Here is a 24858-nt window from a genome sequence, read left to right as displayed (position 1 = left end):
TGAGGTCGCCTTAATTTAATCTATTCTATTCTAAATAATCACAAAGTCTGAAAAAATGTGACGAAGGTTGAATACTTGATGTAGGAAGCTTTTGATCAGATTTTCAAACAAAAGAAAAGATTTTTTTAAAACATTATCTTTCAAATTCGCATCACAAAGAGCTGTCACTTTCATTTGAAACATATCTTCCAAAAAAAAATGACTTCGGAGGATCAGGAGAACATCTCTCAACACTTTACAATGCCACAATAAGTTCCTATAAGGGAGAAGAAATTAAGAAAATAATTTGACTGATAGACAATTAAGGCCTTCACTATGTAAAAGTGATATGAACAATTCACACATCACTTTGTAAATCTTAATTTATTGGGAATACAGGAAGAAGTTTTGAACCTTCATAGTGGAGAGTACTGGTTGGTATATTCTCCTGAGGCGTTCTTATTATTAAGCTTTCCCACATCAATGGGGTAATCTCTGTTTGTCATGTGATGCCTGTAATATAGCTCTTGTACGGTACGTGATGCGCACGCATCAGATCTACAATACTGAATAGTGTGAGAGCTTACTTGGAATCCAGTTATACTAACTACACCTACACTACGGTTATGTGTATATCATGAATCAATGTTCATTAGTAATAACAAAACTACTCACAGTTTGGCCATTATTGACCAGTTACTCATACAATGTTTTGCTTGGTGCTCTACGCTTTCAAGCGTTGTCAATTTTATTTGGATTTTTTGTATTTAAAAATTCATGCTAACAATGATATCCTATTCAAAATCCATCCATAGAATTTGATGACTTCAAAATTTTCGAAATTGTTCATACTGGAGTTATGTTTCAGAGCCTAAATCAATTTGAACACAGACTTATTCAGTGGCCTATCTTGCATTTTTGGTACATACAGGGTGGGGCAAAAGGTATGAACCGGTTTTAAAGGGATTAAAACAAAAACAATTTAACTTACAGACATTATGTTTATATTGTTTAATTCAGTACAGAATCTAGTTTTTTACATTAAGTTTGAAAGATGATATCGCGTAGGTGGCGGCCGTCAACCGCGATGCACTCTTGAAGGCGAATTCTGAAGTTTTCAACCGCTCTTCTGCAAATTTGATGGGCTAATGAAAACCCAAGGGAAATTCACCAGAGGCCACTTCACTCCCCTAAAGTGACTGTATGGTGTGCAGTATCCCAATTTGGATTATTGGTCCTTACTTTTCGTAGGATAATGGGCGAACCGTCACTGTCACCGCTGAGCGCTATGTGACTATGTTGGAAGAGTTTTTTGAACCTGAGCTGGAAGAATTGAGTGAAGCAACTAATCTGGGAGACATCTGGTTCTAACAGGACGGGGCTACATCCTACACTGCTAGGATTTCAATGGCGAGATTGAGGCAAGTGTTCCCCCAGCGCCTCGAATCTTTGAGGGGTGACTTGGAGTGGCCCTCACCAGATTTGAGCATTTTTGATTTTTTTCTTTGGGGCTACATAAAGGAAAAAGTTTTTAAACATCGTCCACATACCCAGGAAGAACTTAAGAACAGAATCAGAGAGGAAGTTACGGCAATATCCATCGAAATGTGCAGAAGAGCGGTTGAAAACTTCAGAATTCACCTTCAAGAGTGCATCGCAGCTGACGGCCGCCACCTACGTGATATCATCTTTCAAACTTAATGTAAAAAACTAGATTTTGTACTGAATTAAACAAAATTAACATAATTTCTGTAAGTTGAATTGTTTTTGTTTTACATCCCTATAAAACCGATTCATACCTTTTGCCCCACCCTGTATATGTGTAATTTGCATAGTTTACTTCAGTAACTTTTTCTTAGGAAGTTTTAAGTCTTACTTAAATTTTACATATTTAATCAGAATTATCAGGCTTATCAGAATTTAATACATAAACTCATTTTTAATGCCCTAATCTCTTCTAGTCATTAGAGCTGTGACATCACCGTAGTATTTATTGCATTTGCACATTTAAGTACAAATCAAAGACAAAAAACATTGGGCATATTAAGTCCTACAGATGGGCAGATATACAAGCAGTCAGAGAGTCGGAACATTTCATTAAAAATATTTAAATGAGATTTTAGTAAATAGCACAATAAAAATTTGACATAATCGGAATACTACCACTAAGATAACAGAAAGAGTTGAAAAGAAGATATAATTTAAAATAAGTAAGTAAGCAAAAAATAGGTTTGTAAGCGGGAAAATTACGTTCATTAAGAAGAACACTTTAGTGTTTTCTAGAAAGAATAAACTTAAAACCCAGAGAATAACCAAAAGGTAATGTAAATGCATATATACATATATATGAAACTAATAACTTGTTCAATTCCAGTAGTGCAATTTTATTATTGTATCAACTAAAAAAAGAAAAAAAAAATGGCTACAAATCTATATTACTTACCAAGTAATGTAGAACCCAAAACTTTCATTTTAAAATGGAAAAATTCTAATTTAGCGGGGTTAAGAAGTACTTGAAAAGAAAATCTGGGATTATTCAGTAGATAAAGATAATTATGTAACTTGTTCTCGATTTTTACATCTTCACAATGGAGAGTACTTGTACAATCATTTTTTTTTATAGCCCTTCCACCTCTTTAAACAAAAATTATGAATATAATCCTAAGTAAAAACAGAAACAGGTACAAAAAAAATTAACATGAACATTTTCTTTCGTCTATTTATTAAAAATGTTCTTCTTACCACTTATTAAAAAATGTAAATGAGAAAATTTGTTTACAAATGAACATGAGATTTGGTAAAGAAACCAATGGTTTATTAACAGAAATTAAAACTTAAAAACTGTTGCTTTTAATACTTGAAATTATAAATTCTCAGAATCCACCGCATTTAGATGATGATGATGATGCAGCACATAGTTTTAAAAAAAAATCTTCACAGCCATTTTAATTATTTTTTTGTTTTTAAATTCATTATAATCGTTCAAAAGGAGCATATTAGAGGACAGTTTAACTTGGCACCTTCCTTAGAAACCCCCAAGTTAAGAATGTAGAATTTAGTTTTTAACTCACTTAGCAGAGATAGAGGTTCTCACTTAAGTAAGTAAATACAACTTGTCGGAAGAGAGCTCCAAGAAAATTAATTTACACATCTGCAATGACATTTTGCAGACAAATTAAATCTTTAAAAAAAATAATAATCTAATTACGATAGCTCCAAGAAGGTTAAGAATGAAATGAGTGTGATAAGAATACAAGCACATGCGCCTCATTTTCAACGGTATTTTCGGCCGGGGTACCATTTTTTTCGGTTATTTGATAAAAATCGAAAGGTGCGAAATACAAATTTGGCCAAATTTGATAAATACCAAAGAAAAGTTTAATGTGGTTGAACAATCTAATCACCGTTTAATCAAGTTTAAATTTGATTAAAAAAATGTTGTATAAGGTCTAACATAAGAAAGGACCTCTAATTATGAATGAACTATAAAAAAAAAAAAAAAATGCAATGTTTTATCTTAAATTGTCAATAAAATGCGAACTGTTTATAAAGACTTATAGTATGTTAAATTGCGTTATATTTAAGAAAACAGACTACAGATATATCATGTGTATTAGACAAACTTGTGTTGTGGGAATTGTAGGATAATATCGCGAGATTAGTATTACACACAAAGGAGCAATATAGCAACACAATGTGGACTTTATGAACTATATCTTATGGAGGTCGCTTTCTCTTGCGAACTGCTGCAACTCTTGGGAACATGAAACTGAAAATGGACTGAGGTGATATTAAAATTACCCCAAAGTAATATTTAGGTCCTATACAATTATTTACTGATTTATATAGTTTTTTTTAAAAAAATGTAGGTGAACACACGCATGTCTTTTTCTTAAACGATTATTTAATTGGCAAATTTTCTGCTAATAATGAATTGTATAGGGGATATTTCGCTATCATAGTCTAAAAAGCTGCTTGGGTAGCCATAACTTACCCTTGCGTTCATAAATATGTTGTTAAGTTACATATTTTGCTTCAAAAACCATACACCTATATTTTTGACGAGGAACTTAACTTCTATCCATATCATGCTGTAGTTCGGAAAAATAGCGAACCTCAAGCTTATGGAATCCAATTTGGCTTTTCCTATTAGGGAACCTAATAATAAATGATAATTTGGAAGAGAAATAAAAGAAAGAGTGTGAGAAATGGGCTGCAGAAAATGCTGGAAACCATTTTAAAAACCAAAATAACACCTTGCCAAGGATCTATCCGGCACAGTGAAATATGCCTACTTCATGACTTCTAGCAAAAACTCCTTCATCGGAGTTGTAGATTTCCTGAACTGCCCATATTTTCCGGAAAATTTCAAGACATTCAGAAACCTATTTAGTAAATTGACAGATTTATTAAAATGGTTAACAGACTTTCATTATATTTGAAATTGTAGCAACGCTTCTCGTATTCATGATTAAGAGATCGCTGTTTGAACTGTACTGCTGTACACTTTAGAAAGGTGCGTACAATTATAGCACTTCCCCAGGGGAATTCCAAAGTAAATACTGCCAATTTTTTGTAAATTTTTGTATCAGAAATAAGAGTAGAACCAAAATGGTGCTTGAGGTTTCTGCTAATTTTGAGATATAACTCAGAAGTTCTGATTTGCAAGATATTTTTTGTTTAAGGATTTAGGGTTCTATAACCAAGATATTCCCTATGAAAACTTTTCAAAATCGCAATATGCGAAGAGAGGCAGAAGAAGATAACTGATTATTACAAATTTCAATTTTCATACTACAGATAATTATTTATAATTTTTTCATTAGATAAATTTTCCTATTCTTTGGTCAATTTCGGTAAAAGTTGAGATGGTTATAAAAATGTTTAGTTCCCTTTATTTCTTAATATTATTCTCAATAAGTTTAAAAATATATTTAAATTGGGGTTTTTGCCATCACAATTGCAATTATATTTATATACATTGAAACGTAAATAATACATTTAAGAGCTAGTAGAATCCCCTACATACACATTAAAACGTGTACAAATTTTTATAGAGAATGTTTTTAGCACAGGTATGAAAGTATCCCATAATAAAACATTACATTACACGGTCACTAAGTAGAAAAACAAGATTTACTGAAAATAATGAGATATCCAGAAATTTCCAACGTTCCTACGTATAAACTGTACAACTGTTAAAATTAATAGTCTTAAGGCATATAATACGAACACACAGTCACAGACAATGATTTATGCTAGCATACATATATTTTACACCGCTATATTATACATTATATCTGTATATTTCCAACTATGTCGGCTTTACCATTCGTACAATATGGCGAACAAAACAACATAAACAGTATAGAATACGCGTGCACTGAATGGACACATTCATGTGTGTATTGTAGATGAACTCTAGATGAATATTGTTCCTATGTTATAAATGTTTAATCACTTTGACACATATATTGTGTTGCAGAATTTACTGCACTATATTCGCTAGTCAAGTTTTATTATTGATTCAAGAATAATGTAATAAAATTCATAAACTAAGGAATCATTTTATAATACTGAGCCCTTGGAGCAGATAAAATTCCTCGTATATGTAGGAGTGATAAGTTAAGCTAAAAACAGTTATGATTTTAGGATACAAACTACCTAAATGAACATATTAAATCCAAACAATAAAATACTTTCATTCAATTTAGAGGGAAAACCTCATATAATTTCAGTTCCTTAGTACGATATTTATGAAGCAAGCTGATTCAATTTATGAAGAATTAGCAGCTTAGCAACGTTCTATGTTTATGTAAATTCAAGCACAAATAAATTACCTTCAATCAGTGAGCATACGAGGTCTGTAAATTAAGTAATGAGACTGATTTTTTTAAAAAAAATTTATTCAAAAAGAATTACAATTCTATATTGTCACCTTCAAAATAATTTCCTTCTGAAGCAACACAGCGCTGGAGACGTTTCTTCCAGTCCTCATAGCAGGGCTCGAACTCCGATACTGGAATAGCCTTCAGCTGGTCGGTTACAGCCGTTTGAATGTTTTCGATTGTCCCAAAATGAGTTCCCTTGAGGTGATTTTTCAACTTCGGGAAGAGAAAAAAGTCACAAGGACTCAAGTCAGGCGAATAAGGAGGCTGAGGAGCCACAGGAATGTTTTTACTGGCCAAAAACACGTTTATTGAAATTGCCCAAAAAAGTAAGGATGGTGAAGTCGAAGATCAAATGCATGCTGATTTGTTTTTTCGATATCCACGGAATCGTCCACAAAGAGTTTCTACCTCAAGGTCAAACGTTCAATCAACACTTTTACCGAGAGGTTCTTGAAAAACTTCGAAAAAGGGTCATTCATGTGAGACCAAACATCAAGAACAAGTGGATGTTGCATCACGATAATGCTCCTTGTCACACAGCAATTTCAATAAACGAGTTTTTGGCCAGTAAAAACATTCCTGTCCTCAGCCTTCTTATTCGCCTGACTTGAGTCCTTGTGACTTTTTTCTCTTCCCAAAGTTGAAAAAACACCTCAAGGGAACTCATTTTGGGACAGCCGAAAACATTCAAACGGCTGTAACCGAACCAGCTGAAGGCTATTCCAGTATCGGAGTTCGATCACTGCTATGAGGAGTGGAAGAAACGTCCTCCAGCGCTGTGTGGCTTCAGAAGGAAGTTATTTTGAAGGTGACAATATAGAATTGTAATTCTTTTAGAATAAACAAATTTTAAAAAATCAGTCTCATTACTTAATTTACAGACCAGTATAAATACATACATTAAATAGCGAAAAATTAATTAAGCTGTTTTCAATAAAATCAATCAAAATAATAGATGGTGTACATTCACCAGATTTTCTCTGTAGTAAAATTAGAAGAGAATCGGCTAAGGTGGTTCTGCCTTGACCCCAGAATACCAAACGCCATGTGTCGAGAGGAAGAGCTAAGGCCATGAGAACTTGGCATGATAACCCGTACAAGGCATTTACAAAAAAAAAGGACTTCAATGGAAGGGTCGTCAGCCAACTTGCTTCGAATAGAAATCACTGAAAGCAATTCTACATGGCATCTCAGTCTGCATTAGGGTGTTAGAAGAAGGAAAGAATGCGTGTTGGTGCGTGTGTGAGAGAAAGAGATGGAGAAGGAGGGAGGGAGATAGTTGCATTTAGAAAGATTATTGTCTTGCATGCGGTCTCGAAATAGCAAGCTACAACAAATTTTATTGCGTTATTAGCTTCCGTTCATTGAATAGGACATCACCGCTGCTCTTGAGTGTAAAGAGACGCAGATTGTCAGCGTTTATGTGAAACCGTTATGACCAATAATGCAAAGAATATTTTAAAATTCAGAACATTACGAAGTGAATTGCATCTATGAGAAGAATAAATGATTTCTACAAATATTAAAAAGTAAAATTCGAATTTAAGAATAAAAAGAATAGAACAAATAAAACGGAAAGACTACCTCCATGTTTAGAAATCAATTTTTGTAGATAAAATTTTATTATCTAAAAATAGTAATAAAAAGGTGTGTTAATTTAGCCGGTATCTCAATTACACAATTTTTTTTTTTTTTGTGCCAGCTGATAATAAGTTTAAGTGTTCTTCTAAACTTAGCAAATAAATAAAATAATAAAAAAAATACCTAATACTGATAACAATGTGAAATTTGGCTTACAAAAAAGTTGCACTTTCACGTCCTATTGTAAACAAGTATTTCTCAATTTTTGTGTTACACTATTAGATAGCAATATATTTTTTTTCATAGAAATTATTGCTTATAACAGAACAGATTTTTTATTAATAGTTTTAGTCGGAATTAAATAGTTTATAATCTCTTGTAAAAGAGAGTATGTTTGTGTATTCATGAGAAAAGTATTTAATGAACAAATAAAGAAATCTGGTGCAAACATCCTTGTATTAAACACATTCCAATAGCAATTCTACTCAATCTATTTTGCGGCGAGTGCAGAGACAGTTGTAAATACAGAAAAAAATAATTTGCCCGAGGACTTGAAGGTGACTGCCAGTAATCTTTTGTTTCGCTCTCTTTTGAAGAAATTAAATATGACAGTATCTAGAAGGCAAAGCTACTTTTACACCAAGCTATAATCGACATTGGTAAAACGTATCAGCGCAAAATCTTACACGCCCTAGACTCCAAGAAGCTATAAGGAAGTTCTAAGCATAAGATAGAAGAAGGTGTTTTACAAGAACTCATAGTCTAATGTACGAAAATGGATAGTGAAACTACAGAGTATTAAAAAAAACAAACAAGTGACTGAGAAGAGTAGAACACGTAGAGAGTAAACCAGAAAAGCGAAAACCTAAAAGATTGCTGGATGATAAGCCAAAAAGGATGAAAGATCACATGGGCTCAACTGTGTTGGAGGTTAAGGAGGATATCAGAAATATTGGCGTGAAAATAACGAGGCCAAAAGCTGTGGCAGAACGGAACGGCAACAAGTGATTCTCTTAATATGAATCTCTACGTTCTAAAACTTTTCATCAAGTTTCAAATTTATACTTTTTTAAGTTACTCACTATCAAGTACATTCACTATCATAAGCCAGTATTTTTGAGGATAGTTCTACCAAAACCTTCTAAACTTTAGAAGGCAATAGTTTTTGAAGAAAGTTACAAACCAATAGGTGTTCTAAATGCAAGTAGTTTCTTGAAATATTAAAAATATATATATAAAATGATGTACAAAAGATATAAATATAAAAGTCTGAAGCAATCTTGATATAAAGTAACTTTCACGTTAAGGTTTTTTTTAAAATTATTTTGTTCATTAACTAGTAAAATATTTAATTTAAGACAAATTCTATTATTATTATTATTTTATTTTTTTGTTTAGTGTTACAGGCTTTTGGTCTAAAACATCTATTGTTACTGTATTTGCATATATTTGTAAATAAATAAATAAATTTCGATTTCAATTTGCAAGTAGTCTTTTATTAAGCGCACCAAAATGAGACAGTAGTATTGGTAAACTGTCACCCTTCAAAATCACATTTTTAGCCATTCATTTGATTGTTATCAGCGTTATTAACGAGTTAAATTTTTAAAAACCGAAATTGCACTCTAGAACAACGCCTAACATTACAACACTCTAAAAAAATCCTGTTAAAATGATTGCCGAAATTTAATTGCATTATTAAATCAGTTTCTATGTTTGTATACCTGTATTTCTTTATTTGTTTGCTAATTCCATAATTTACGCATACCAAAAAAAAGTTAATATCTTTTGTATGTTTTAGCAAACTAATCATCTATATTTTCAGATGGAGCTTAGCGTCCTTCTTCCATATTGGGTGACGTAGACGCCAACGGAAGTACTTAATTTACTACTAACATTTTTCAACTGCTTGCAGGAGTCGAACTGGGAATCTCCCACTTACCAGTCCGTTTTGATAAACTCTACACTAATTTTGCTCTCTATTATGTATTTACGTTTCAAAATTAGAAGTGGATTACTTGTGGACATTGCTTTGACTGCATGGACATTACTATAAATGAAGTAGGTGAGTTAGTCATTTTACAGAAGATATTCTGCATAAGCCTACTTTAAACTATGTTAAAAAGAAATAGTGCACAATTTTCGAGAATATTGAAAACTTATTTATCTACTCAGTAAGTGCTAGGATATAGGGTTTTTCGTTGATTAATTTTAACCAAAACCTTAAAACCTGTTAAGACCCCTGGTAGCATCTAAACGACATATCAAATTGAACTTTTTAGTAATTAATCAAAAAGCTGTCTTCTATCCAAATCCTTAATTAAATTGGTCTTTTTCTGCAACTACGACTACCCAAAACATGTATACATGAGAAATCTCAAAATCGATAATTTACAAATAAAAACAACAATCTATGTGAAAAGTACTACCAAAAAAACTTACTCGAAAAAACTATTTCAGAAATAAGAAATAACGCAACACTTTCTCTTACTGAGAGATGTTTTTCTAAAGAGATTTTTCTCTTGAACTACTACTCTAAAGCCATATATCTGTTGAAAAACATACATGCAAATGATTTCTAATTGCAGTATTTTCAAATTGCTAAAAAGTAGAAACTTCAAAATGAGAAAGTTAATAAGAGAGTTAATTTTCACATACTACAAGAACGATACACAATAAAACAATATAATGCATTTAATTAATTACATTACAAACACAATGCATTAATTAATTATGCATTTGTTTACTCAAGGATAATGTAACGAGGTGTATATAATACCCTAGATTTGTACATCCAAGGATGGAATCTGTATCATTCCGCTATACTCTGGTTCATTCCAGAGTCCTAATACTCTCCATTACTATCTCCTACCTAATAATGAACACTATCTCGCTGTTACAGGAGAACAGAGAATGAAAACTAAGTTCTAATTTCTTATACAATGAAAATTTAAATAATTAGAAATATTTCTACAATACATTAACGTAATTGCAGCTGTAGTGGTCTTTAAACAATAACTGCAGAGTAGTAATCTCTTAAATGACATAAGCTGCAACAAATCGGGAGTAAAAAAGGATGACATACTTTGGTGATAACACAGATTAGGTTTGTAATTGATGTGTTAGTCTCCACTAAGATGTAAAGGGGGTCTCTACTGTAGCGCCCTTAGTTATGCTCCCTTATTTAATCAATGTTGGGAATGTAGTCGACTTAATGTATACAATATATATATAGGTATGTGTGTGATTGCAATGGATTTGTTAAAACCAAGGAGTAACTTTCACAATTACTTACGTAACTAATATTTCTAAAAAGAAAACTCGATAACAAAACTTCCTCAAAAGAAATTATACTAAATTACGTTCATTCAAAAAACCTGAACACGATAGTAATACTATTTTAAATGAAAGTATGTGTATTTGGTATATAATATACACAACATGTAATTGGTACATAAGATTTTAAAGAAAAAACGCTGGAGCCGTTATCGGGTAAAACCATGAATAACAAAAAATATTCAGTCAAGTGGTTGTTCTGGTCATTCAACTTTGACCAGAATCCTATTTGTGACAATCCTCTGCAATAACTCTAAGTGAGCGAAAAATATAATTTCAACATTCAATTTTTATTTTGAGTTACGGTGGTTACCAGGTGGTAACCTACCACCAATTTGTAAAAAAAACACTAGTTTTTCACTGACATTTCTGATGAAATCTCTAAATTAAAAAATCTGCACGATTAGGAAATAAGGGTAAAATAATGAAGATTTAAAAACAAGGAAAGCTTTCATTCGGATTGACAAAGTAACGAACGGTTCAGGGATTCAAATTACAGCCACTGATATGTGGCGCTAAGGCATATTAAAATCGATAAGTATAAGTTCTAACACTATAGTCTAATCTCAGATTGTTACTTTCTGTTTTAAGCAAGCAAAAGCTACCGTTTTCAAAATTCCAAATAGACGTTTTTTCGCATTTCGAAAGTTCTCCGCGTAAATCAAAGTGTAAAGCCTTCTTACATTAAAATATATATGTATTTATACATTTTACAGGGTAAACCAGTAAGTAATGTCCAAAGGCCTACTGTGTGTAGTACATCTAAAGTGGAGTTCAATGACGTATTATTGGCCAACTTCATATTTTCCACTGTTCTCGAGTGACGTCACTTTAATTTTTTTTTTCTAAAATCATTACTTTTTTGAAATAAAAATGTTATTACTCAGAAAGTTTTAGTCCGAATTCGATTCTGATGACACGGTTAGAAAGGCAGATAAATTTTCTAAAAATTGACACCATTTTGAAGCATAAATTATTCTTCAAACAGCCTCAATCTTCCTACGGAAACTGGGAAAATAAAAGAAATAAAAAAAAAATTTCTGAGTAATAACATTTTTATTGGAAAAAAGTAATGATTTTAGAAAAAAAAAAATTAAAGTGATGTCACTCAAGAACAGAGGGAAATATGAAGTTGGCCTATACATCATTGAGCTCCACTTCAGATGTACTACACACAGTAGGCCTATGGACATTACTTACTGGTTCACCCTGTATATAATACTTTGGCGGAAGCCAGGAATGATGGCCAAGAACCGAGACCACTGGTGGTCCTTTTGGTTGGCATCAACTTCCAATCTCTTCACAATAAAGAAAATTATATTTTATAATTTTTGTTTAGAATTTATAAATCTCATAACTCAGTAGAATACACAATCAGAATGAATCAAAGAGAAAACAACAAGCAAAGAATAAAATCCAAATTTAACACTATCGTTTCCCAGAAAGGAAAGAAACAAGTTTATGTTGCAAGGTTTTTAGTTACTTTCCTGAATAGACCTATCAACAAAATCTGTAATCCGCACTTAAGGGTTGAATAAAACTTTGCATTCAAATTATATATATAAATGACATTTAGTACTTAAATGCCATGCCGCTGGTCTTAAGGTGAGCGGTTCGAAATGAACTCCTGAAGGTCCTCCCATATCATTTTCACACAATTTCAAAATTTAGCATGTTTGAAGTGCTAAACTTTCAAAATGTATCGTTCTGAGGATCTATGAATCAATGATACAGAAGGTAGTGTACGAGCCTAAGTGATGGGCCTCCATCAAAGAGGAGAAAGACTTCGAACTAGTAAAAATGTATAATGAATAGAAAACTTTTTCGTCAGTTCAAAAAATAAAAATAAATAAATAACATAGCCTGCATATTTTAATAAGACTGAAGTATCTAAATTCCCAAACTGAAATAATACTGTTAAAAAATTCAAATTAATTTTATACAATATTTGATCGACAAAAGTGCGTTTATTTCAAGTAAATAAGCAGCAGATTTAATTTTTCGTGACTTTAAGAAGTCGTCCTATAATAGATGACTGTTAAAAAAAAGATAAAACTTTGAAATGCCCCTTAAAATCAACTCTTCATGAGGTATTTTTTTTTTTTTAATCATCTTTAAAAACCTATACACCAATAAGGTTCATTGAAGACCTAAAATTGCAAAGAAAGTTAGTATTACATCTAATTTATTTTCCATTTGTTAATACATCTAAAACGCGTCAACACTTGAGTTCATTGGAGCCCAGTATATTATTCTCAGAACCCGACTGGCCACCGGTTAGTTAGTAGCATCCTCCCGCTACGGACACCACTGTCCAGAAAGTGTAAGCTCTTTGAAAAAGAAAATTTATAGGCTGGTAACAGGGTCCACGGGCTTACTGCATGAAAGTACCACTAGTAAGCCTTATTTTAAACTGATATATGTTATTAGAATTTGGACGCTTGTAAAAACGATTATCACTTACAATTTTGAGATTTCCTTTCCACTTGCCTCAAGAGATCGTGCCAATCTTCAACAAAATCAGCAATCACCATTCTGTTACAGCAGATCCCACGCAGACATTGCTCTTAACTTTAAGATGAATTCTCGTACTCAGCCATCACCATTCTGAAATTAAAATGATTCTTAGATAATATATTGAGGTTTTTTTAATTACTTTAATCTAAATTTACAGATGGAGTTTTTATTGTAAGCTTCACGTTACTGGTTTGCTTAAAAGTCTAGAAATGAAATTTACAAGTGATTGGTATAAAAATTGCATTATTTATCATTGCTTACTTAAACACCGTTTAGAAAAAAAAATTGTAATTTTTTTGTATCATTTTTAAAAATTAGAGTGATATTTATAAGTGTTATGATCTACATATTTACAAGATAAATTTATTACAATTAAACAAATATAATGTTGAAATCAAAAATAAAAATACAAATAGAAAATCGAGTGTTTTCACTTGAAATTTGTATGAATCCTATCAAATCATCCAACCACTTGAGGATTTTACGTCTGATACAAGTATCACTTAAATCTCCCCTCCTTCTTAGACTCAGTATTTTTCCAATCACCTTAAATTGCCTGAATCAAAAACAACATAAAAAAAAAAACTTGTTTACTTGTCATTAAAAAATTAGTTTTCTGATGAATGGTCAGTCAAAAAACGTTAATTATATATTTTTTTTAATGGTTTTCTTGGAATTAAAGCCCGAGAAGAGCCCTAGGCCAACTCAATTTTCCAGTTAAGGTTTCGAGAAGTATTAAGGTTTTGCAAGGATAGGGTTTTCGGCCTAATGTATCAATGTCATTGTGTTGCCGATACTGTTCAGTCTATGAATATATTTGATAAGTCGGTTTACTTAAGTTGAGCTGTTTTGTTGTATTAGCATGGGCGTATACGTCCCAAACCAATCAGGGAGGCAACAAAAATGCGCGCCACAATAGACAAAATAAAAAATAAATTATACTTACATAATTGAGAATAATGAATTCAAATAAAGGAAATTATCAACCAATAAGGACTTTCTATAAGTAGAATAATAGCTACAGCTACTGAGGCCACTCTGCTACAACTGCTATTGCTGCTTCAGCTAATGCGACTGCTACATTAACTGCTGCTACCGCTGCTACAGTTACTGCTGTTGCTGCTACAACTACTGCTCCAACTGCTATAGCTGCAACTACGACTGCTGCATCTGCTACAACTACTACTGCCCATTCTATAGCTGCTGCAACTGCTGCTGCTGCTGCTGCTGCTGCTGTAACTGCTGCTGCTGCTGTAGCTGCTGCTGCTGCATCTGCTACTGCTGAAACTGCTACTAGTGGTACTGCTGCAATGTAACGGCTGCTACAGCTACTGCTGCCCACTGCTTCTACTGCTACAGTGATTGCACTGTTACAGTTACTGTTGCTACAACTGCAATGGCTGCTACTGCAACTGCTACTCTGCAACTGGAACGGCTGCTACAGCTAATGCTACTGCTGCCACTGCAACGGCTGCTATTGCTTCTGCTACAAAACCTCCTGCTGCTGCAACTGCGACTACTGCATCGGCTGATACTGCTACAGCTACTGCTGGATTTGCAGAAGCTGCAACTGCTACAGCTACTGCTGCGACAACTATTGCTTCGGCTGGTACTGCTACAGTAACGGCTACTACTGCAACTGCTGCTGCTACGCCTACCACTTCTACTGCAACTGCTTCTGCTATTACTGCTATTGCTACACTGCTACATCTACGGCCGCTACTGTAACTACTATTTTCAAGGAAAGTACAATTAAATGAGAACAAGATGAAAAAAGAAAAGTGATGCTGCTATAGTAACCGCAATCGCTGTTACTGCTACTGCTGCTACAGCTACTGTTACTGCAACTGCTATTCTGGATTGGATTTTAATCAGAGATCTCGGGATCAAGTGCGGCATACTCTTAGCTTTCCTCTTCAAAGGAGCGTATTACAGCTCACTGAGACTGGCAGTGTTGAAAAATGTCATCGGAGGGCAATCAATAACCTCAGAAGTTGATACACCTGAAAAACAAAACAATTCTGCAGCAGACAGACAATGCAACTAAGAGATGATAATTAATGTTTGAGCAAGCATTGTGCATTTACCAAAATAAGAGTTTAGTTAAAATTCTTTAGTCTCTGGGTGTGCTCATGATTGGATATCTGTTCTTAATGAACAACTGTAATTAAGAAGGATAAATATGAAAATTTTACTACCCGCATTCGAATCAACGCCTTTTAGGAAATGTAATCCACAGATAATGAAAATTGGTCACTAAGTTTAAATAAAGACTACGATTTTCGCAGAAAAATCTAGGAATATACTCTAATTTCTGCTTAAACTTTTGCTTAAAAAACTTAATTCGAGCTTTTATGAATCTAGAAGTTCATGAAGTTCCACAAAAACGTTTCAAATAACAATTATTATTGAACTGTAAGTTAGTGTTATATTTTCAGAATATCTCCTTCCTCATTAAAAAAAGGCCTGGGTAAAATCTTACGGAGAGTTATGATTGCTCTTCTCAGATTAATTTTATTCAACAAAAACTACGTTTCGGAGATTTTTTTTTTTTACTAGATTTAAAGTATCCGTCTGGCCGAGGCTGATTGTAACTTGTAAATACCAAGGAGTTACAATTGCTATGAAACAGGCACATTGAAATAACTATAAGTACATCCACCGCACTCTCACTGCATAAGTAAGGAGGGTAAACTTGGACCTATTCCCCAGCCATAATTAATGTACGCCATGATGGTGAGTCCTATGGTCTCCTAAGATGGTTCCAGTTCAACCCAGTACTAAGCTGGTCCTGTAAAAAGTGAAAAGTTGGCCAGCATCACTGAGTATGACAGCCGTAATGACCCACATTGAGAAGGAGGACATTGGCATCAGGTAGTTGATGTCTCTATAAGGCAGCTCCACTCTCTTCTTTAGTTAGATAGAATGATGAAACAATGCCGCTTCATCAAAAACTAAATGAAATTGTTAATCGCTCTACCTGTTGTTAAAGTTTTTGCGATCATATAGGTCACTGGAATTGGTTGAGGACCCCTGTGAAAAAAACTAGGATGGAGTTGAGCGTTGGTTAGGTCTGCAGTGCTTGATAATGTGTAATTTAAACCGCCGTAGCACGCATGTTTATTGTAATCCTGATCGGTTTCAGATTTACATTCATCATAAAAGGTAGATTAATCAGTTTAATGCAGAGAATTCGACTTCACTTATGTTCCCATCTCACACTACACTTTCTGATGGATAAAATCAGTGGGGTTGGAGTGTGTGGGCAAGAAACATGAACTCCAAAGATTTACCTCGAGTATGCTCACGGCTTTCTTTTTTTACGAGGCATCACCATCTCAGAGAGCACCAGAAAGGCTCGCATGAAACGTGTGGCACCTTCAGATTCTGTGCAGGAAACTCCAATAAATCTCTTAATTGACTGCGATGATATCATTCAAGGAAACTTGGATTCCTTACTTTGGTATTGTAATGCGCAAGAATGTAAAACATTCGCACTTCAATTTTTTAGAATAAAGAATTATTCAATTGTTTAAAGACTAAATTAAAAAACACTATATTGTTTACTTTTTAAACAGGTTTTGGAGAAAAACTATCCTAAAACCTTTCCAGAATCTGAGACTTCTCAGATATCGAACTTGTAAGGAATGTTATATGGTAAGGGGCAGAATAGTTCTAGAGTAATTGCAAAAAGAAAAAGAAAAAATAGTTATAGTTTGGCTGTGCTTCTGGTTTGAAAAAAAAAAGACAGAAATTTTCGAAAAATCATGAATCACGCTCTAGAATATTGAACGCACTCTTTAATTAGGCGACACACGTTACATGGTTCTGTTCGATTTTCTTGTTCATGGACTGATATAAGCGGTTGTCATCCGGAAATTTAAAAAAAAATGTGCAAAGAAGTATTAAAATAATTATTTTTTTTAATGTACGTGTTTGATTACTTTTATTTAGAACGAAATAATAAAACAAAAAGATAAAAGGTATTCGATTTTATAAGTGGGCTCTACTCAATAACATTTTGAACTTAATCATTTGACGACGATGGCCTAGTAATGTTGCACAACATGACTGATCCTTCAATAAAACATTTAATATTAATTTTTACTCATTTTTTTCATTAAAAGTGGAAATAAATAAAAAGTAAACAATACAGTGTTTTTTAATTTAGTCTGTAAACAATTTAATAATCCTTTATTCTAAAAAATTGAAGTGCGAATGTGTTACATTCTTGCACATTACAGTACCAAGTTACTGTACAATACCAAAGCATCCTCTTAAGAGAGACGGGAAGTTTATGTCACGTTTTGGATGGTCAGACTATCCAAACCTTTGAGGCAATAAACTGTGGTTTGATTTTAAGGCAGTGGGTACCGCAAGTTGTGCAGGTTACAGCGATGGACCAGAATCCATTCTATTCATTTGTAGAAAACCTGTCCTTGGTATAACCAATTGCACTGGGCGAACTTCTAATAAAACTTGAAAGGCTATAAAAATAAAAAGTAAAGTAATGCCTATTTTTTCAGGTACGCTTTACGTCCAACTACCAACTAGGTATGGTGGACGAAGGCGACTAGCAAACATACTTTACTATAAAGTTCTCATATTAAATATTAAATAAAATCCAAGACCTAGACCGAGAACCCAGTATTACAATACATACTAGCTTTGCACATCTCGCCTCTAACCAACCGCTCGGCTGCAGTGGCTCCTCCCTGAAAAGGCTCAATAAAATCAAAGTTAGGAAGGAACCAGAATATTCTGGTGACTGACCTCTTTATAGGGCACGGCAGGTTTAGGAGACATCTCTACAAGGTGGGATTATTAAAAGTAAACGACAGATAAATGTAAGGAAGCAGGGTACTCATTGAGAAGTGAACCAAATTTTCTTAATTATAAGAAATTATTTAATTGTGATCAAAATAAAAAAAGTTCAAAGTCTGATAAAAATAAAGATTAGTTTTTATAAGTGAGTTCTAACAATTCGCATAAAAAAAAGCAAGCAATTAAGATAAGAAGTTATTACCGAATATTTAGAAGATTACAAATAAACACTTCAATAACAAGCATTAAAATATAATGTTTCACAGCAGTATGTGTGTTAAATACGTGTTTTGGTAAAATTTTCGTAATCCATTTGCTTATATGATATGGTATGCAATCGAAACAAGCTCATAAATTGATTTGTTAAGTTGTCAGTTTCCCTAGAAATAATTCTTTTTCTTACTCTACCACTATGGGTGTGGCTATTAAATAACGAGACTGATGCTGCTACAGAAGAACTATGCATGCGCCAAATCTTAACGGCCGACAACTGTGCAGCGTAAAGCCTTCTCTTTCGATTGCAGCGTCTCATGTGTTTGTAGAGAAATCAGTCTGACCGGAACCGTCGTTTGTGTAAGAGGTGTTAGTTTCGTTTTGCCGAAAACACATGTAGTAGAGCAACGAATTGTCGTGAAATTTCACATCAAAACTTGATAAAACCGCTACTGAAACTTACCTTTTATTAAAAGAAGTTTATGGCGATGAATGTTAATCACATGCGCTAGTTTTTGAGTGGTTCAAGCGTTTCCAAGTTGGCCGAGAAGACGTCCTGAGATGATGACCGCCCGAGTCGCCCTTCCACGTCCAAAACGGATGAAAATATCGATTATAATTAATCAACATTACTACCATAAGGTGCTTGCTTAACTCCATGAAAGAGTAAGGAAAAAACGACCCGATTTGTGGAAGAACAAGTCACGGGGTTCTCCGTCAAGACAACCGGCGCCGGCTCACATTGCATTGTCTGTCAAGACGTTTCTAGCCAAGTACACACATCCCAGTTTTAGGCCAACCGCCTTATTCGCCTGACCTGGCCCCTTTTGTGACTTTTATCTGTTCCCAAAAGTCAAATCTACATTAAAAGGAACACGATTTCAGTCCGTTGAAGGCTGTGAAAGAGAAAACGGCACACGTCATGCAGTAGTTCACAGAAAAAGACTTCCAGCACTGTTTCGAACAATGGTAAATTCACATGGAGCGTTGTAGGGATAGAGGAGGGGTGTATATTGAAGGTGATAATAACTAAATATGTATAAATTTAAAATAAAATGTTTTACAGCAATAGTCTCGTTATTTATTAGCCACACCTCGTATTGTGTATGTCGACATAACAGAAAAAATGCAACAATTCCAAACTTGATATTTCATTAAAAGCTTGCCAGGGGCAGAATTTATCAGTCAGCAAGAATAAGTCGTAATACGACGTAATAAGTCGTAGGTTAACCAGTAATATTTCTTACGTTTTCTTAACTCCTATAAGAGCTACCATTGAAATTAAATCCCAGATGAAAAAAAAAATAGGCGATTACTTTACTTTTACTTCATAATTACAATCTTATGAGATTGCAATAACAAATTAAAAATAAAAATAACAAGCGAACAAAACTTCCTGAGCGGAATGTGGTTGTGTAAACAAAAGAATTGGGATGACCATTAAGTTTGTCAGCCGGTTTGGCTAAAGAGAGAAAGAGAATCTCCATGGTTTAAGTGCGGCAGCTGTAATTTGTGACGCGACTTTGCACTCTTCTACACAGTGACTGTCAAAATGACAGTCTTGACAGCAGCCGGCAATAAAAGGTTACTGTTGCTAGTAGTATTGGACTGGAATAAAGAAGTCTAGTCTACACTCCACACTTGTGTATGTGTAACTGTTACAGTAACAGAGACAGATTAGCTTTTGTCAGGGACAAGTTTTGAGACCAAGTCGGTAACTACAAAAGCATGAAGTAGAGATTCCATTGGTGAAGGGGTTCTACACTCTCATGACATTTCTAGTTAGTTTTCTTTTCACTGACTGCTACAATTTTTCCATTTTATTATGTTTTATTCTTTGCTTGATTGAGAACCAGTATATTGCATAAATAGTTTAAGCAGGGGAGTCAAACTCAATTAAACCATGGGCCACTTGGTGCAACAGTTTCATAGTTACAAATTTTTCCTAGTTTTTCCAGAATAGAATAGATCTTTTTTATAATATAAATATGTGTAAAAAAAATAAAATAAATACACGAAGTGTCAATGTACAAAACATTGTAACCTTCACAGCAAGTGCTAGTTGAAAGGTTATGATGTAGGATAAGAATGCAGGGAAAAAGCCTAGTTTCCAATATCTGGATTCAGACTGAAAACAGACAATCTTCATTAAGACAGATACAATGTTTATCAGACAATCTTGATCTGTTTGCCGTTTTATTTAATTTCATAGACGGAAATAGTTGCCCAAACAAGGACATACTACGCCTAAAATAACATAAAATTTGTACAGCAAACATTTTTGGATATTTCTTATCAATAATTTTTGGTATTCCTATTTCGCCTTTTGCAAACCGAATCATTCTGGAATTCCATTGAGAGTGGCGGACATATCGCTTCTAAACGTCGCCGGAAGTAGTCAGCGCGTTTTATACACTCCCTCTGGCCTTCCAGGAAAGGTGTTCTATACGGTATTTCCTCAATCTCCCGTAAGCGCTATTTTCTTCATTACTATTTTTTTTATTTCCATTTTATTTCAATATATCGTGAGCCACAAGAAGTTATCTCAGGGGCTGCCAGTTTGTCACCCCATATTTTCATTATGTCATATTTTTGAACTGACCAACTTTGGCACTATATTCCTCAAATTTTGTTATGAAAGAACAAAGTTAACTAAAACCTTTTTTTGGAACTAAGTCAACTTAAGCCCTATAAGTTATGGCACTGCCACCTAAACCTCATTAGTTGCGTAATCTAGCGCTTACTTCTCTAAACACGATGGAAAATTGAGGAAGTGTCTCGTACGCCCATCTTGTGCAGAAGAAACGCCCACTGACGGCAATGAAATTATGTTTTAATAGCTTTTTCTATGTACATTTAAAAATTTATTGAATTATTGCAATTACTGAAGAATTAGAATAAATATTGCAATAAGAGAATGTCGTGTTCACACCAGCTTTATGAAAAATAAGATAAATGAAAATTTTCGGAGAAGTCAGAGTAATCTTCAAAACCAGCAAAAATAAGGAGTTGAGAAGATTATTTGAAAATCCAAAATTTCTTTAATGGTTAAGGTGGGAAAGATAACGCTGGCTGTACCACTTACATACAATGAAAAGCAAAGAACTCCACAATACTGTCACCATAGGTCCACAATGAAAACCCCAAGTAGCGGGGTTACAGGATCAGGAAGATAATTGCAGTGGATTGGAGTAAGATAATGGCGGAGTGATAGACCGGTGTGCCATGGAAAAGAAGAAAAATAAACTTATACCATTTGAGTCGTTCATTTTTTGTATGTTATTATTTTGCTCGTTTAAGTTACACATTAATACATTAAGTTCGTTACTTTTATTGAAACTGTTTGCTTGCTCAGTAATGCAACATACTCGCAAAATATGCTCAAACCAAATTATATGTATTAAATAATAATAATACCTCACTGTTCAGATGTATATGTACGTTTGGAACATGTTCAAGCACAACAGCTGATTAAATAAGTATCAACCATTGAAGCAGGTAGAGGAGATAACCTGCAGAACAAAACAAAAATTATATCAGTAAAAGATTAATATACATAGATATTTCTTCAAATACAAAGTTTTTCATCAAACCAAGTGGTAAAACAAAGCTTGTGCAAATAACAACAGAAAAAACATTCTTCACTCGGCAAAATTAAAAGGTACAAAACCTTTTGTGACGTCCGCAACGTCCCCTTCCTCGCCACTAAGCCAACAAACAACCATTGTAGATGGCCATTTTGTTAATTCTAATTTATTTTTCACAACTTCTGTTTGTTTTTTTACTCGTCAAAGCCAACGAACTAGTAAGAATAAACAACAAAATAAACTTAAATAATGACGCTTTTTCTATTTGCTTGTTTTTAACCATTCTTATCTAATTCATAGTTAATAAACTAGTAAGATTATCAAGCAATCCAGATTAAGAGCGTTCATTTATAAACTAACTTCTTTTTTTAAAAATTATTAAATAGCAAACAAAAGTGAACTTTTTAATACCTTGTTTTAGATTATTACTTAGAATTGCCTTAATTAATGTTACTTATCTCTAATACCAGATAAAATAGATTATCACATTTAAACACTCCTTTTTTTTGTCTAACGTCCGCAAAACGTTTTGCAAAATAAACTCTTGAAATCGACTAAAGATAATTGTCAAATTTTATTAAAAATCAGCATTTACGACTAAAGGGTTCGAAATGAACGGTGAGGAATGCATATAAATCTACGTTTCGCAGTGGATAAGACAATTTTTACTACTCATCAAATTCAGCAAACTATACTTTCCAGATCCATAACTACCAAGCATAAAGTTGGTTTTCAATCGATACATTTGAATTTGTTGATCGCATTATTTTCCCTTGCAGTTGTAAAGGAAAGAAGTAATTCTTTAAAAATGGTCGATGACTCATGGAAGATTATCATATTTCATATTTAGAAAAGTACCATTATAAAATGTACTTCCTAATGTTCATTTCAGAACAGTATATGACTACTAGCTACAATATAACATAAAATCAATATTTATACAGCTAATGCGTGCACAAACAAGCAGAAAGGTGTTTCATAGAAATAGTATCTGTTACCACCCCATTCCCCCTTAACCAAATCCCCCTTGTACAAAATAGATTAATTTACCCTCTAATAGAATGAGAGAACCACTGGGCATTAACATAAAAACCAAAGTATTGGACATTTGGTTCATATAGATGAGAGGTATACAAATGTTATATACTATATACTGTGGACAGAGCGATATACCAGTTCTAATTGCGAAAACGCATGCAGTATTTATCTAGATCTAAACGTCGATTTGCGATCGTACGATACAAGTATTCAACATCACATTAATAGTATCTAAAGAAAAAATAGTATCATAAATTTAACATCATGTACATTTTAGTTTCTTTTTTTTAACAGTGATCATGGTCGTTTAATTTTTCATGGGCAATAAAGCTAACATTCCTGAGCCCAAAAAAGTAGATTTTAGAAGAATGTCGATGAAGTGTACATGCTGCACTCAAAAAGTTTTTTTTTCTTAAAGGTTCTCAGGGAACTACCATTTATGTGCCACTTCTCTAATGTAAAATTCCATCACCCAAATACCATCAAATAACATTAAAAATATTTCTGAAATTATAAAATCTGTACAGAATAAGCTTGACTTTGTTTTCACACACATTTTTATGTTATGAAATTTAGAATAATAGTTGTTCACTTAAACACTTTTGTTTGAAACAATACCCTCAAACAAATTTTTTCGTGCATTTTGGGGCGATAGTTGGTCTAACATACTTAGAATTAGTCAGCAGCGTAGCTAGGTATACCTATCAGTTTACTTACCTGCTACTATAATTTATGATGAACTATGTCAGGCCCAACCTATTCTTATTTTTAACACATCAAGAAAGCAGTAGAAAATTGTAATAGACACAATGAAACTTCTAAGCATTTACAATTTATTAAAGTGAGACAGTCATTTATTGTTTTCACCAGATTTTTTTAACGTCAATGTGATAGTAAATTTGAAACCAACAACCTAACTCCTAAATAATGTGGTTTTACTCTTATTATTTGCCTTAATGTTAACAGAACACTCCTACGAAGAATTGAAATAGTTAATAACCCTGTACAATACTTGAATCTTTAGTCGAAGTAAACTTCATAATAAATTTTTATGACATGCCATTAGGAAGGGAAGAGAATTAAATACAAAAATGGTCCGAAATATTTCGTTAATTGATAAGAAAATTAAAAAACTCATCTCACAACAAAAACATTGTACGAATTTGCCACAAGTTACTTTTCTTTTTTGTTTCAATTTTGCAATTATTATATTTCTTTCTAAAAAACATTGATTTGAAAACACATTCTTTTACTTAAAAATTCAGATGCTTACATACATACCTGCAATACAAACCTCTTTTGCCCCGACAAGTTTTCCATGATAGGAATTTAAACAATAATGGACGCGTTTAACTGTTAACATTAATTCATTAGTCGGACATCAGACGCAATTAGAAATTGAATAACACTCATAGTTTAAACAAATAATTCTTAATATATGTACTTTTTAAACTCATACTTTAAACAGGGGTTTCGTATTCTCTATAACAAATAACTTTTCCTGTACTTAAATTTTTTCCATGACACAACGATACAAAAGACCCAAGCTCAAGGCAAGAGTTCGTTACAACACACTAAACCGATTTCCGGTAGGTTAGAAAATAGATCGTAACAGTTTCTAGTATTTTACAGTTAATATGGAGGTTACATTTTTACAGTTTGAATTGTTTCTATACCAATTGACGTAGTTGCTTTGCTACGTTTGAATTTAAATATTAAACCAACTTTTTTTTTATCCATTTTCCAGGTTCCCTTACTTTACCGAAAAGAGAAAATTTATATTAAAAAATTAATAATGGAACTATCCTTTCCTATATCAACAGTTTGTTCTCAGGAACCCTTAATAAAATGAGTATTACGATATTATAACATTGTTAAGAAAAAATTTTCCT

The 24858-nt window shown here is 33.2% G+C and overlaps 1 protein-coding gene across 7 annotated transcripts in view; it reads right to left on the bottom strand.

Annotated features, from left to right (window-relative positions):
- gro (TLE family member transcriptional corepressor groucho) overlaps positions 1-24559 on the bottom strand; it is a 165256-nt gene extending 140697 nt beyond the window's left edge. For 3 of the 7 annotated variants that reach the window (XM_074122245.1, XM_074122253.1, XM_074122255.1), the window contains exons 1-3: positions 24248-24559; positions 21759-21853; positions 13252-15307 (exon numbers count right to left, since the gene is read on the bottom strand). The gene's annotated coding sequence lies outside the window, so the exon portion shown is untranslated. The remainder of the gene's footprint in view (positions 1-13251; positions 15308-21758; positions 21854-24247) is intronic. The other 4 variants (XM_074122246.1, XM_074122247.1, XM_074122248.1 and 1 more) reach the window with 4 other exon arrangements.
- Between the last annotated feature and the right edge of the window lie 299 nt (positions 24560-24858).

This window comes from Rhodnius prolixus, unplaced genomic scaffold, assembly GCF_049639745.1.
Source record: "Rhodnius prolixus isolate KJV_2025 unplaced genomic scaffold, Rpr scaffold_8, whole genome shotgun sequence".
Lineage (NCBI taxonomy): Eukaryota > Metazoa > Arthropoda > Insecta > Hemiptera > Reduviidae > Rhodnius > Rhodnius prolixus.
Note: the sequence above shows the minus strand (reverse complement) of the source record. Positions and strands in the feature narration are given on the sequence as shown.